This window comes from Sciurus carolinensis, chromosome 3, assembly GCF_902686445.1.
Source record: "Sciurus carolinensis chromosome 3, mSciCar1.2, whole genome shotgun sequence".
Taxonomy (NCBI): domain Eukaryota; kingdom Metazoa; phylum Chordata; class Mammalia; order Rodentia; family Sciuridae; genus Sciurus; species Sciurus carolinensis.
The window spans coordinates 123,597,577-123,614,208 of record NC_062215.1 but is presented as its reverse complement, the minus strand read 5'-3'; the positions used below and the strand labels follow the sequence as shown (position 1 = coordinate 123,614,208).

General features: G+C 35.1%; 1 protein-coding gene across 1 annotated transcript in view; it reads left to right on the top strand.

Annotated features, from left to right (window-relative positions):
* The window catches only part of Cir1 (corepressor interacting with RBPJ, CIR1), a 39,877-nt gene that overhangs the window by 9,520 nt on the left and 13,725 nt on the right, over positions 1-16,632 (top strand). The window lies entirely within an intron of this gene.

Below are 16,632 nucleotides of genomic sequence, written 5' to 3'. Positions count from 1 at the left end.
GAGTTTAACTCCTGATTTTTTTTGTGGGGGGGTGGGGGGACTACTGGAGATTGAACCCAGGGGCACTTTATTACTAAATACATCCCCACCCCTTTTTAACATTTTTTACCTGGAGAGAGGGTTCCACTAAGTTGCTGAGAGTCTCACTGAATTGCTGAGGCTGGCTTCAAACTTGAGATCCTCCTGCCTTAACTTCCCTAGTCACTGGAATTATAAGCATGAGCCATCATACACAGTTCAACTCCTGATTTTACAATAAGAATGATAATATGACTCAGATTTTCAGCACTTTTTAAAGCAGCTATAGAACTTTTTTTTTTTTTTTTTTTTTAAGAAATCTTAACATGAAACCCTAAAACATAAAAGCAGAGCTGCTTTATTGAACTAAGTGCTCTGGGAATTAAGCCCCCTTCTCTAAGTCCCAAGGCCTCCAATCACCTCTTTAGAATCTCTATGGCTTTTGCTGTCACCTCAGTCTTGAGCCCAGGGTTCACCCTTAATCAACTTATAACCTGCATCTGTTCTTACAGCTAATGATCCTGCTTTTTCCAGCAAGCCACATTCAAAAATGTTTATTTAATATTAGGAGTTTAGGAATTTGATCCATTATTATGTTTGGCATTTCCCTAGTGTGACTGATTTTTGAAAAATCTTCATTGCTGTAAAATAGGTTAAGAAACCACCTTTTAAGGAGAAGGAAAGCTGATTGTTCAGTAGTGAGACAGTGTTGATACAGACTTTGTTCTGGCAATATGTCACAAAAGAACTTCCCACTGATACCATAATACAGGTACCCTTAAAAACTCACATAGCTAATTCTCCCTTCTCCCCTGCCTTCACCCAATTAGTAGATGGGAGAAAGGCCCCAAAGGAAATAAAACCCCAAAGAAAACGGAGTTGGGTAGGTCCTATATCAGGAACCCATTTGGCTCAAATATTTCTGACACTTCCTTTATTAACCCAGAGATTCATTGTTACATCTTAAAAGTATATTCTGTTTTCTAGATAGATTTTCTTCTTTCTCATCTTTTCCTTCATGCCAATCTTGTAGTTTCCTTACACCTACATGATTCATGAGTTGGTTTGGGACAGGCAGAATTAATAGCTGTCTTTCATCCCCAGCCTCATCTTACTTTGATCATGCTTCTGAGAAAGTAAGTAGGATAGACTCCTTTTTAAAATAATCAGTAGGCCTACTTTGTCTTGAATCTGTATTAGAAAGTCTGATAACAACAACCAAAAGAACTTTGTGTATTAACTTATTTTTAAAAACAAAACCCCACAATCACATGCCACACAATTAGTAAATTCTGGTGTAATGCAGCTGGTTATTGATTCTTTTTCAGCCCTCCATTTATATCCATTAACCTTAGGGTAACTCAGTGTCCACAATTCAAGTTTTTGTATGCCATTTATGATGGGATACACTGTTAGAATTATTCTTCAGTCAAGTGAACTTTGTCAAAATAACATGAATAAAGTAGAAAAATGTATAAATTGTTAAATTCTATCATTTTACTTGTATTAACCATACTTAAGAAGTCTACGTGTATTGTCATATGTCACATTTGATATATTGTCTTTTTTGCCTGTGAAATTTGGTAAAGACTTGAAAGAACTATACACAGGATATTGGAGCAAGTATAGTAAAATGAATATTTCAATCCGTTGTTAATCAATTGAGCAGCCATTTTGGAGGGCCATAATATATATCAAAAGTCTTAACATATCCTTTGCTGGTCGCATTGGTGCATACCTGTAATCCTAGCAACTCAGGAGGCTGAAACAGAATGATTGCAAATTTGAAGCCAGCTGTGGCAATTTAGTAAGGCCCTTTCTCAGAAAAACAAACAAAACTCCACCATAAGAAAGCAAAAAGGCAGATCCTCAAAGATTCATAGTACTGAAAGATTAGGAACAACCACAATGTCCATCAGTAGGGGGTTTATTCAGCAATTATTTATGGAGTACTTACTTTGCACCTGACCTTTTTCTAGGTTCTAGGAACACAGTATCAAAACAGAAAAGGTTCTTCATTATATCGGTAATGATACAAAATAAACTAGTAAATAAGGTAGTACCACATATGTATAACTTTTCTGATAAAAATTAAATTGGAAACTGTGATTAAAAACTAAATGGGGAGTTACTTTAGATTAAGTGGTCAGAAGAGCACCTCTGAGGAAGTGATGTTAAGGTGAGACCTGAATGACAAGAAGAATAGAGCCATGCGAGATCTTGGAAAAGAACATTCAGCACGTCAAGCAAAAGGAACAACCTTTCATACAGAGTGACCCATCAGTTCCTAGAGGGCATGTATTTCATGGCACTTACCTAGTGGTTAAGAACACAGACTAAGGAGCTGTGGAGCACTATAGATGCCTACTTTGGAACTTCTGCTCTGCTGCTTCATAATCGTGTAACTTTAGGCAAGTTATTTAACATCTCCCTGACTGTTTGCTGGTATCTATAAAACATAATAATACCTACCTTCTAAAGTTGTTATGAAAACTAAATGAGTTAATGCATGGTCCTTAGAATAGTGCCTGGCATGTAATAATCACTTCTTGAGTATTTTTGAAAATAAATTGTGGAGTATCTCCCCCAAATGAAATACTGTACAACCATAGATATTTATATATAAACATAGCTATAATCTATGTTGACATGTAAGGATACAGCAGGAAGTATCAAGTGTAAAGAAAGTTAAGCAGTGTCAACTAAAAGTATGTAGGATAAACAAAATGTCAGGCATTCCATAATTAAAGTTAAAATGGCTTTCAGTGATGAAGTTATTTTAAAAATCTGTATGATTTAAGGTGCTCTATCTTTTATGGTTAAAGGATGACTCACTGATTTAAAAGCCTTATTTGTAGGGTTGTTGGTATAGCCCAGTGGTAGAGCATTTGCCTGGAGCCTCTGGGTTTGATCCCTAGTACCCCACTTCCCAAAAAGAACCCTATTTGAAAATTAATTCTTAGAACTAAAGTTTCTTGTTTATTTTTCAAACACTTGTTTTTAGCAACTATGTATTTGACATCCTACACATCAGACAGTAAGTTTTTTTAACTTTATGTTCTAGTTCATAGAATATATATAGACTATCCCAAGTTTTCAATCAAATCAGAAACATTAAATTAACATATCCCATAAGAAACTGTTGGGTACAGTTTTACATGCTTCTAATTCTAGCAGCTCAGGAGGCTGAGGCAGGAGTATCACAAGTTCAAAGCCAGCCTTAGCAACTTAGCAAGACCCTGTCTCTAAATAAAAAATAAAAGGGGCTAGGGATGTGATTCATGGTTAGGTGCCCCTGCTACCAGAAAATAACCTCTAGGTGACAGTCTATTCAAAATTAGAATATTATTTAAGAGTGTTCAATAGAGAAAAACATTGTTAAATTAGGTAGTTAACAGAGGAAGAAGGACTAAAATATCTTCGAAGAATTAAAATTTAGACAGGTAGAAAGAACCTTTGACCAAAAAAGAAAGACAAGAATAAAAACATAAGCACAAAATATTTAACTTGAGTAGAATAAGATTTTAATGGCTCTCAAGATGGGCTGGGGGAGTTTGTCCATTCATGCTGCAGCCAGTGTTTCCCAAACTTACCTACTGTAAGGAATTACTTGAAGAGCTTGTCTAAAATATTGGTTCTCAAGCTCCTACCCTAGAGGGGCTATTTATTGAATGAGTCCAGACTCTTACCCTCAGATGATGCTTATGATCTGAAAGCTTGGGAAAGCCATTGTAAGCAAAATTGATGCCATGAATGTTTGTTTGTGTTCACATATGTATAGTATGTGTGTGTGTTTTACTTGTTGTTCTTTGGAAGGGGGATAGTATAGAGGAAAAGGAAAGAGAAATGTGTTGAAAGAGCCTTTACGGAAAAAAAAAGAAAGGGGGAAACTTTCAACGTTTCTAAATTTTAGTAGTGTAAACAGTCTAAATATCCAGCACTAGGCAAATGGTATGATAAATTGTGATATGTTAAGTGAGCTAAAGAATACTAATTAAGCTGGGCATGGTGTTGAATGCTTATAATCCCAACTACTTAGGAGGCTGAGGCAGGTGGATTACAAAATGGAGGCTAGCCTCAGCAACTTAGTGAGACCCTGATTCAAAATAAAAAATGAAAAAGGCTGTGATGTAGCTCAGTGTTAGAGAGCACCCCTAGGTTCAATCCCTAGTACTCCAAAAAAAGAATACTAACTGAATTTGCCCTGGAATTCTAATATAAAACTACATGCATATAAATTAGAACTGGAAGGAAATATGGAGAAATGAACTAGTTAATATGTTAATTTGTTAAAATTACAAGCAATTTTGTATTAAAATTATAAAATAAACTTAAAATTTAGGCTTTTCAAACATTGAATATCACATGATACTCTTCAGAGGCTAATGCTTTCCTTTATATTCCCATGTTAAATTTATTTTCAGAACAGTTGGAACAGCTAAAGAAAGCAGAGTTACTGTTGTGCAAAGGCTGTATTCATGATGAGAAATAACAGACTGAGTTCATTCTTTGCCTTAATCTTTATAGAATAATGTGTTAGAGAAACTTCCATTTCCAGTTTTTTCTTTCAAACTGACAAGGTATATGAGAATAAATATTGCCAAATACACAGGGTATTTTAATTTCTTAAATCCTGTGTCTAACTTGTCTAAGGATATCTGAAGACATTGAACTCTGGGAAAATTGTGAAAGGGATGGGGAATGGCTCAGTTATAAAGTTCTTTCCTAGCATGCACAAGGCCTTAGGTTCCATCTCCAACACCACAAAAAAAAAAAAAAAGAAAAAGAAAGAAATGATGAAAATAAATTAGTAGCTTTCACTCTCTGTGCTGTCACATAAAATGAAAGTTACTGATCTGTCAAGGTTGAGAACCATCATCTTAAGCTGTTTTTAAGAATAACTTGTGTCTTACTTATTATAAAGTCATAAATTTATCTTAAGGAAATAATCATGAATACATCCTAAAGATTTAGTCACAAAAAAATTGTGTATAATAGCAAGAGAAAATACCGAAGTATCTAGTAAAAAAAATTTTCCCCCAATACTGGGGATCGAACCCACGGACACTCTACCACCAAGCAAATATCCCCAGCCCTTTTTATTTTTATTTTGCAACAGGATCTTGCTAAGTTGTTGAGGCTGGCCTTGAACTTGTGATTCTTCTGTCTCAGTTTCCCAAGTAACGGGGATTATGGCCATGTGCCTCCACACCTGGCCTGATGAAAGGATATTAAGCAAATCATGGAATGCTGTTAAAATGGAATTCTGTACTATGCAGCATTAAAAATGATATGAAGATTTCTTAATGGGACTTTTTATACTTTTGGTGAAATAAAAAAAGTTATAAGACAGAGTAGTTACATTTGTGTATTTTTTTATATGTGTAGTAGACACAGAAACAGATACTTTAAAGAAAAGGATTGAAAGGAGATAGACCAAATTAATAGTGGTTGTATTTGGGTGGTAGGATTACCTCAGATTTTTAGTTTCATCTTTTTGCTTATCTGTATTTCCAACAGTGAAGATAAATTACATTTATAAATTTTTAAGTGAGCATTACTTTAAAAGAATTAAAAATTATACATGGAAATAAATTAAATTGTATTGCTCCATTAATGCCTTTAAAGTTGACCTGAATTTAGCAGTAGTACTTAACTAAAGCTAATAGAAACTCTTAAAGGTTTCTCAAAAACAAAATCAAAACTCTACTATCTCAAATAGAAAAGCAAGTAATAATGATGTTATATTCTGAACTTGAATGCAATGAAAAATAAACTGACCAATTTCCTAATCCACTTGGTAATTCAAACTAAAAAAAATCTTTTCATTTAAAAAAAAAATCACCTATTGAATAATGTCTCACCAGTGAATAGAGATTATTTTTGCAATAAGGCAATTTCAGTAGATGTGGTTATCATGGGATAATCACACCCCTGGGGTACAGCCTTGTGCCTGTAATCTCCCAGGAGTGTAATTATTTCATGATAACTGCACCCCCTGGTGTTACATTATTTCTATTATGAAATTCTTAGTTTAGTATATAAAGTAACTTACTTTGATCACTGAAAACTGCAAGGTGCTGTTAGAATGCTCCAGCTGTGAGGTTTACAGAGACCAGCTATAAGATTTACTTCTCCTTTACAAAGTTAAATTAGGCAATCAAAATGCTTCTTTAGGCTAAGCTGGTTTAGAATATCTTTTCTACTGAAAAGATCATCTTACCTTTATGAGTTTTCAACCACTACAGATACGTCAAAATTATCTATAAAACTTATAAACTTCAGTGGTAACTGAATTTTTATAAAATATTTTTATCATATAATATGATTGAATGACTGATCCACATATATTTTATCTATACTCTAACCCTTATTTTATCACTGACTCTTAGTATCTGTCAATTGTGTTTTTAATGTATATTGAAATTAAGAATCTTTTTTTTCTAAACCAAATCTGGAGATAGATTTAACTCTGTCTCTAGTGGAATATTTCAACAGAGCAAGTGATTTTTTTTGTTTGTTTTTTCTGGTTTGAGGGATTGAACCCAGGGCCTCATGCATGCTAGGCAAGTGCTCTACCACTGAGCTTCATCCCCAGCCCTTTTTATCTTATTCTGAGACAGGGTCTTGCTAAGTTGCCCAGGCTGACCTCAAACTGAGCAAGTATTTTTTTTAACAGCTTTATTGAGCTATAATTTACATGCCATACAATTTACCCATTTAAAATGTACAATGCAGTGGCTTTTAGTCTATTTACAGAGTTGTACATTCATCACCACAGTCAATTTTAGAACATTTTAGTTCTCCAAAAAAAAAGAAAGAAAGAAAATCCCTTGGTCCTCACCCTCCAGTCCCCAGCTGTAGGCAACCACTAATCTACTTTCTGTCCCTATACATTTGCCTATTCTGGACATTCCTTTCTTCCGTGGAATGTGTTTTCCCATTATGTTTAAACACTCAGATATAAATACACACATACACTAGGTCTTATGATAATTAAAAATCTAGCCCACAGGGATCAAGTTTATATGTAGGTACCTATAAAACAGATTAATATGTAAGATTTTCTTTAAAAAGCATAAAAGTAATATTCTATTTATTTATTTTTTTAAATTTATTTTTATGTAATACTCTATTTTTAAACATAAAAGTAATATTCTATTTTTAAACTCCTTTTTTCCCTAGGTAGAATTTTGCATATTTCTCCATGTTTGAATTTTAGACCTCTTTCTTCAGGAAGCAAATAGGTAACTCTAAATAGTTACTCTATGGGAGAGTAGATGCAGAGATACTGAAGCATTTCCATTGCTAATATTTTATTAAAGATTTTTACACCTATGTTCATGAGAGGTACTGACATGAAATTTTCCTTTCTTGTTTGTAGTTGGTTTGGGTATTAGGATGATGTTAGTCTTATAGAATAAGTTAGGTAATATTCCTTCTGCATCTATTATCAGAGATTATTGAGTATTAATATCATTTCTTCTTTAAATGTTTGATAAAATTAACCAATGAATTCATCTGGGCCTAAAACTTTCTATTTTGAAAGGTTATTAAGTGTTGGTTAAATTTCTTTACTAGATAGAGGCCTATCAGATGATCTTTATAGCCTTGCGTGAGTTTTGGTAGATTGTGTCTTTCAAAGAATTTGTCCATTTCATGTAAATCAGATTTGATGATATAGAATCATTCATTGTATTCCATTATTACCCCTCTAATGTCCGTGGGATCTGTAGTGTTGACTCTTATTCCATTTCTCTCTTTGCTTGATTAAGCTAGAGCTTTATCAATATTACTAATCTTTTCAAAGAACCAGCTTTTGTTGATTGATTTCTCTCCCTTGTTTTCCTGTTTTAATTTCTTTTCTTCTTACTTTGAATTTAATTTGCTCTTCTTTTCTTGTTGTATAAGATGGAAGCTTGTATAATTGATTTATGTGGGATGGTGATGAGGATTAAACCCAAGGCTTCATCCATGCTAGCAAGTTCTCTACCACTGAACTAAACTCCAGCTCTACATGTTGATTTTAAATCTTTCTTCTTTTCTAATGTGTGCATTTAGTGTTATGATTTTCTTTCTGATTTGGTCTTTGCTGTGTCCTACAAATTTTTATAGGTTATGTTGCAATGATTTCTGACAATAACTACCCAAAAAGACTGTTCTCAATTAAGACACCAGCTGCAAGTTTGGGACTTCCTAGACCACCCACAAAACCTGCTACAAATTCAGGGTTACTTCTACCTGCCTCAGGTTTGATAATTCACTAGACTGACTCACCAGATTCAGAAAAACACTATACTTGTGAGTACAATTTTACTATAGCAAAAAGGATAAAAATCAGGGCAAGCCAAAAGAAGAGATACATAGGACAAAGTCTGAGAAGGTCCCAGATACAAGGCTTCCAGTATCTTCTTTCTGTGGAGCCAGTACCTATCACCCTTCTTGTATATTAATATATAACAATTTGCACAGAGTATTATTAACCAGGGAAGCTTACCCAAGCTGTCTAGTTTTTATTGGGTTTAATTACACCGGCATGAATGATCAAATCATTAGCCATGAGATTTAACTCTATCTCTAGCCCTTCTTCCTTCCTCAAAGGGCTTTCGTCACCTAGCTCAAAGTCCAACCCTCTGATCACATGATTTGTTTTTCTGGCATGGTCAGCCACCATCTTGAGTCATCTCTTTAGGATGATCTAGGGACCCATCATGAGTCACATCACTAATATAAACTATTAGAACCCACCAAAGATACTCTTATCACTCAGGAAGTTTCAAGATTTGAGGCTCCCTCAGAACTGGAGACAAAGCCCAGATGTGGGCGCACACTCCTATAATCCCAGCAGTTCAGGAGGCTGAAACAAGAGGATCACAAGTTCAAAGCCATCCTCCACAATTTCTTAAGACCCTAGCAACTGAGCAAGACCCTGTCTCAAAATAAAAAATAAAATGTACTGGGGATGTGGCTCAGTAGTTACATAGCAGTTGCATATTCATATTCTTAGTTCAAAATACTTTTTACTTTCTCCTGAGACTTGTTTGATGATGTGTTACTTTAGAACTGTGTTGTTTAATCTCAAGATATTTTGGGTTTTTCCAGCTCTCTTTCTAGTTTAATTCTACTGTGATCTGAGAGCATACCTTTTATGATATCTATTCTTTTACATTCTTTAAGTTGTGTTTTACAGCCCAGAATGTGGTCTGTTTGGTGATTGTTCTATATGAATATGAGAAAAATGCATATTCTGCTAGGTATTCTAAAATGTCAACTAGAAAAAAGAAGAGAAAATGTCAACTAGATCCAGTTGATGGATCAGTTCAATATATTCTGATTTTCTGCCTATTGTATCTGTCAGTTACTGATAGAGGGATGCTAAATCTCCAATTATAATAGTGGATTTGCCTGTTTCTAAAGACACTTCTATCAGTTTTTGCTTTACACGTTTTGATGCTCTGTTAGGCACATACATATTTGGGGTTGTTATGTCTTTTTGGAAAATTAACCCTTTTACCATTATGCAATACCTCTATTTGTCCTTGCCCTGAAATCTGTTTGTCTAAAATTAATGTGGAGCCAGGTACAGTGGTGCATGCTTGTAATTCCAGCTCAGAAATCTGAAACAGGAGGATCACAAGTATGAGGCCAGCCAGAGCAACTTAGTGACCCCCTGTCTCAAGCTTTAAAAAATACAAAGGGCTAGCTCAGTGGTTTTAGCATAGTGGTAGAGTGGCCCTGGATTCAATAAAATTAATATATATGCTTCCATCTTTATTTGGTTACTGTTAGCATGGAATATCTTTCTCTATCCATGCACCATTTTTGTTTTGTTTTGTTTTGTTTTTGTTTTTGTCTTTTGTGGTGCTGGGGTTCAAACTCAGAGGCTACAACATGCTAGACTAGCGCTCAGTTACTGAGCTATACCATTCTTTTACTTTTAATCTGTCTTTTTTTCTTTTTTTGGGGGGGGTGGGGGGCGGATATTGGGGGTTGAACTCAGGGGCACTTTACACTAACTACATCCCCAGTTCTTTTTTTTTTAATTTATTTTTTTATTTTGAGATAGGGTCTTGCTAAGCTGCAGATGCTGGCCTTGACCTTGTGATCTTTCTGCCTCTGCCTCCCAAGTTGCTGGGATTATAAGTGTTTGTCCCCCAGCTCCTGTGCCTTTATCTTTAAAGTGGATTTCTTTTAGATATACGGTTGGGTCTTGTTTTTTATGTTAATTGGTAGGTTAAGACTCTTCATATAAAAGTAATGATTGATATAGTTGAGTTAATAGTTACCATTTTTGTAATTGTTTTCTATTCATTGCCCTGGTTCATTTTTTCATTTTTGTTCCTGTTTTTCTGCTTCCTCTGGTTTTAAATTGAGTATTTTATGATTCCATTTTTTCTCTTAACATTTCAGTTATACTTCATTTTGATTTTTTTCTTAAGTAGTCATCTCAGACTTTGCAATATACATGAATAACTAAGTCTACTTTGAAAGAACACTCTACAACTTACTGGGTGCAGGTGCCTTCTAACAAAGTAACCTATTTCTATTATATAACGGAGTTCTTCTCTCCGTTACTGTTATACATTTCATTTACTCATAAGCTGTAATCATTTATTGTCACCACTATTATTTTGAATAAAGTTATCTTTTAGATCAATTAAGAATATGAAAAATGGGTTGGGGATATAGCTCCATGGTAAAACACTTGCCTAGTATGCACAGGGCCCTGAATTGATCCCCAGCACTGCAAATGAAAACAAATTGAAAGATAAAAGATTTTATTGATTTTGTTTGACCTTTATTTATTCTTTCTTGAACACTCTTCCTTTCTTCATGTAGATCTGAATTTCTGACCCATGTCATTTTCTTTCTGTCTGAAAAACTTAAAGGCAAGTGTACTGATAGCACATTTCCTGTTTGTTTGTTTTTTTAAAGAAGGTATTTATTTCTTTTTCACTTTTGAACAATAATTTCACTGATACTGAATTCTACATTGGTTGGGTGTTTTCTTTCAACATTTCATTTCACTCAACTCTGTGTGAAGGATGAATTCACTAAGTATAGAAACATATGTCCACTCTACCACTGAGCCACATCCCCAAGCCCCTCATTTTCTTCTTGCTTGCTTCTCTTAAGAGAAATCCAGTGTAATTCTTATCCTTGCTCCTCTCTAAGCATGGTGCTTTTTTCCTATAGCATCATTCATGACTTTCTCTTCAACTTTGATTTTCTGCAGTATGAATATGTTGTACATAGCTGCTTATATTTGGCATTCATCCTGTTTGGTGTTCTCTGAGCTCTGGACCTGTGGTTTGATGTATATCATTAACTTTAGGAAATTCTCAGTCATTATTTTTCAGACATTTCTTTTGTTTTCTTTCTTCTCTTTCTCGTATTCCTATTATATATACTTACATATTTTATAATTGTCCTACAGCTCTTGGGTATTCTTTTCTTCTCTTCAGTTTGGGAAGGTTCTATTGCTATATCTTTTTTATTTATTTATTTTTATCTTGTTTCTTAGGATTAAATCCAGGGCCTCATGCATGCTAAGGACACACTACACTGAAGTACTTTCTGTTGACATATCTTAAAACTCACTGATTCTTTCTTACTGATGAGTCCATCAAAGGCATTCTTCCTTCTCTTTTTGACAAGAGGTGGTGCAGTACTAGGGATGGAATCCAGGGGTGCTCTCCCACTGAGCTACATCTCTAGCCTTTTTTATTTGGAGTTTCCCAGATTGGCCTCCAATTTACTATCTTCCTGCCTCAGCCTCTCAAATAGCTGGAATTTCAGGGATGTGCCACTATGCCTGGTGGCATTCTTCATTTCTATTAATACTTTTTATTGCTAGTATTTCTTTTTTATTCTTTCTTAGAGTTCCAGGTCTCTGTTTGTATTACCCATGTGTTCTAAATGTTGCTCACTTTTTCCATTAGAGCCCTTAGCATATCAATCTTAGTTATTCATATTTTCAGTCTGATAATTCCACAATCTCTGCTATATCTGAGTTTGGTTGTGATATTTGCCTTTTTCTTTAGATTTTTTTCTCCCTCCCTCTCCCTCTCCTTCTCCCCAAAATTTTACCCCCCTACCCCTCCATACTTTTTAATTTTTTGTTGAAAGCCAGACATAGTGTATCAGATAAATGGAACTTACATAAATAGTCCTTTACTCTGAGATTTTATATTTATCTGCCTTAGAGTTAGGCAGTATGGACTGTTTGTTGTAGCTATAGATGTCTAATACTAAAATTTTCTGTAGTGTCCCCTCTTTTTTTTTGGTTTCCCAAGAGACTCCTTCTTTAACATTAAGAGTCTGAGTACTGGGCTGGAGATACGGCTCAGTTGGTAGAGTGCTTGCCTCGCAAACACAAGGCCCTGGGTTCAATCCCCAGGACTGCAAAAAAAAAAAAAAGAGTCTGACTATTGCATTTCTTTCATTTGCAATACCTTAAATGTGGGTGAAGGGGAAGCGTTCTAGTCCTATGATTAGGTACTACGTCTTTTAGTTAGCCTGTGCCCTTCCTTGGCTATAACTTTCACAAGTGCTTCTCAGCATTTTCCCTACACTTAGATTTTTCCCCCACGCAGGTTAGACTTTGGTAAAATAGGTTCTCTAGAGAGTAAACATTTGTTAAAGACAATAAATTACCTTGAGCATATTTCAAAATGCTTACTTTCCCCTTCCCATTGATATAAGGAAGGGACAGGGGATTGTTCTTTGGTCCTCACAGTGAGAGCCAGGTAGGGCTCCTAGAAACGAAACTCATCGAAGTGTGGGGGCCAGTCTTACAAGAGCCCCACAAGTTTTTCTCTCTCACGTTAGTCCCTACTCCAACTGCAACAGTCTGGCAGTTACCTATAAATATTCCTACCAGTTGCTTTCTCCAGCAATGGTTTCTGATACCAGCAATCTGTAAATTCTCTGTCACCTGTCACCAGTTTTCAGAGTGTCATTTTGCCCTGCAGCAAAGTTTTCTGAAGATCTAAGATTGGTTGATTTTCATGTTTTGAGTTTTTTCTTCTTGTGAAGACAGGAGGACTTTCAAGCTTTTCATATAAAAGTGAATAAACATTGACCCCAAATTTGAGTAAAATGTATCTTTCATATTTTAGTTTTGCATTTGAGGTTTCAGTTGCTGTACATTTAATTACTTTGCCATACTGGCTAAAATTTTTAAATATTTGTAATTGACAAATTTCACATTTTTAGTAAAAGTAAATTTAAAATTTGGAACACTATTACTAGATTTACTAGATATCTACAAACTTGCATTTTCTTTATATTACCTAAGTCTTGATTCCAGATACCCCACAAATAGCTAAGATGATAGTAGGTACTTAATGTTTTAATATCTCTACCTAATCTCATTTATACCATAACTTTCAGCCTTTGGGAACAATCAAAAAATGAATAAATGTTTAAAGTAAGGAAAACCTTTTTTTTTTTTCTTTGCAGTGTTTGGGGTTGAACCCATAGCCTCAAGCATGCTAGTATCCCCAACCCTAAGGAAAGCCTTATAGTACATTTGCACAAAGATTTGTGTACCACTGCTGTTTTCCTTGCCTAAATTTCCCTCTTGATTTAATTTTTCTTGAAGAGTATTATACTAAGCCATAGTACTGATAAAAGTTTTTCCACAAAAAAATCTTCCATGTGCTGCTCCTCAGTCATATCAACAGTCTTTCATGTTTGAAGTCATTTTTTATTGCTTGGGAACATGTTTGAGAAATATAATAATTGTCTAATCATAAGCTTTGCTAAAAGTACACTTAGGAGCATGCTAGAGGGACTTGCTGTAGAAAGAAAAATGGTAAACTTAGTAACCCTTCTGTAACCCCACCTGTATCTGTTGTGGATCTCATATCTGTATCTCATATGCAGCTCCTTGAAGAGGTAAATCCTGCCAGCACACCCATGAAGATAACCCTTCATCTGATGGCAGACTTTTTTCAGTCTTCCAACATAATCCTTCTGCAGAAAAAGCATGTTACCAAAATCTTATTAAAGCTAAACTCAATAGGCTGTGTTTTAGTCCATTTTATATTACTCTGACAGAATACATGAGAATGTGTGATTAATTGATTCATTTGTAATGAATTGAACCCAGAGGCACATAACCACTGAGCCACATCCATCCCCAGGCCTTTTTTATACTTTATTTAGAGACAGGGTCTCGCTAAGTTGCTTAGAACCTTGAAAAGTTGTTGATGCTGACTTTGAACTCCCAGTCCTCCTGCCTCAGCATCCTGAGCCCCTGTGCTCAGGCCTGTGCCACTGTGCCCAGCAGAATGGGTGATTTATCAAGAATACATATTTATTATGGCCCATGGTTCTAGAGGCTGGGAAGTTGGACTGGCATCTGCTTGGCTCCTAGAAAAGGCCTTGTGCTGTTTCAGCTTGGAAAGTGGAAGAACATGTAGGCATACTTTATAATAACCCACTGAAGAGGTTATTAATCCTGTCCTAAAGAGTGAGAGTGAAAACTCCCTCCTTCTCTCCCTCCTTTCCACTGGATAGCATTAATCCCTCCATGAGGGTTTATTGCTCTTGGACTAAACACTTCTTAAAGGTCCTGCTACCTCTCAACACCATAACACTGGGGACCAAGGCTCAACATGAATTTTGGTGGGGTCAAACTACATTCAAACCATGGCAGGCAGATATTAAAACGAACAAAGAATTCACTTCTAAATAAAGAAGTTAGGCACCAGTTCTCTCCTTCATAATAATATAGTTGATTGCAGTTGCTTATACTTAAGTTTTCTTCTTAATATGTAGATGATTTTATGTTGTTAAATATTTTTCACCAGAAGAAGCTAGTGAGCTGAAAAGAAATATAGACCTATTAAAGAAATTATCTAGGCCTGGCACCATGGTGCACACCTATAATCCCAGCGGCTCAGGAGGCTGAGGCAAGAGGACCACAAGTTCAAAGACAGCCTCAGCAACTTAGCAAGGCCCTGAGCAACTTAGCAAGACCCCGTCTCAAAATAAAATATTAAAAAAGGCTGGGAATTGGCTCAGTGGTTAAGTGCCCCTGGGTTCAACCCTGATACCAAAAAAATGAGAGAAAGATTATCTAGTAAAACTTGTCAAGTCATAGTGTGTCAAAGTAAAAATGATACTCTTTATTAGTACTTTAAATTTTTAAGTGACACCAGTGGTTATTTCAGATTATTTTATGTATTACTATAATTTAGTGATTAAATTTGTTAAAGTGGCTGTTCCTTGAAATTCTACTGATATGAACAAATTAATTACAGTCCTATCAGTAAATGACTCTATTCTGTGTTAAAGGCAAGTGTGGGACTAGAGAAGGCTACAACTCCCACATTCTCAAAGGGGTATTATGATCTCAGATCACAGTTATAATTCTCTTTCATGTATCTCTTCCTATTAATATCGTTGCATCCTTTCAAGGTCTGCCAGCCTCAAGTAACAGAAATTAGTTTGAGATTACCTAGGAAGGAAAAGGAAAATGAATAAAATTCAGTCCACCTAGTAAATATTAGTTCTTCCACCCAAGTCAAACTTAATGAACTTAATATTAACCTTCATTGTGTTCCAAATGCTTTACTTTTTATCTTTTCCTAAATCCTATGAAAATTTAAAAATCAAATTCAAAATCTGTTTTACTCCTGAGAAGTGTAAGTCTTTCTGAGTTAGGACCTGTGTCTTATTTATTTTTGTATCCCCATTGCCTTAAACAATGTACTACTTAGTAAATAATAGTTTAGCTAGTGAATACAAAGGCTTGGCTAACTCTTCGAAACATCATTGTTGATCATCTCCTCTGAATATGTTTTATAATAGAAATTTATAATTTGTTTTACCTATGAACTAATTTTCCCCAAAATATTACAAGTTTAAAGTAAAAACCAAGTTCTCTAAAAGTTCCAGTGAGATGAAATAAGCCCTCACTAACACACATATTTAAAAAATAATTTTCTATGACACAAGTTCAAATTCCCTATACAAAATATATATGGATATAGTGAGAGTCTATAGTGTCATAGTTACATGGTAATTACTACTGACAGAAAAGATCATGTGTAACTTTTTTTTTTTTTTTTTTTTTTAAGTAAAATGCACTGGTCTTACGTATAGGGTTTAAGTTTGACAAATGTACACACCTAGTAACAAACATCCCTGACAAGATAAAGAGCATTGCCATCACCCTAGAAAATTCCTGTCTGCCACTTTCCAGTGTGCCTCCTCCAACCATGAACTTCTAATCCCATCTATTAGTCATACCTGGATTTTCATTTTTGTTTTTTGTTTTTGGCACTAGGGATTTAACCCAGGGGCATTTTAGCACTAAGCTACATCCCCAGCCCTTTTTATTTTGAGTCAGGGTTTCACTGTGTTGCTTAGAGCCTTGCGAATTTGCTCATGCTGGCCTTGAATTTGTGATCTTCTTGCCTCAACCTCCTGAGTCTCTGGGATTACAGGCCTATGCCAGCTAATCATATCTATTCTTGAACTTCATATAGATGAAATCATACATTATGTTCTGAGATTCATGGATGCCTAACTTTTCAAGGTTATTAGATATGTACTCACTGCTAATACTTCACGTTTTCACAACACAAATGATTCTTCTTA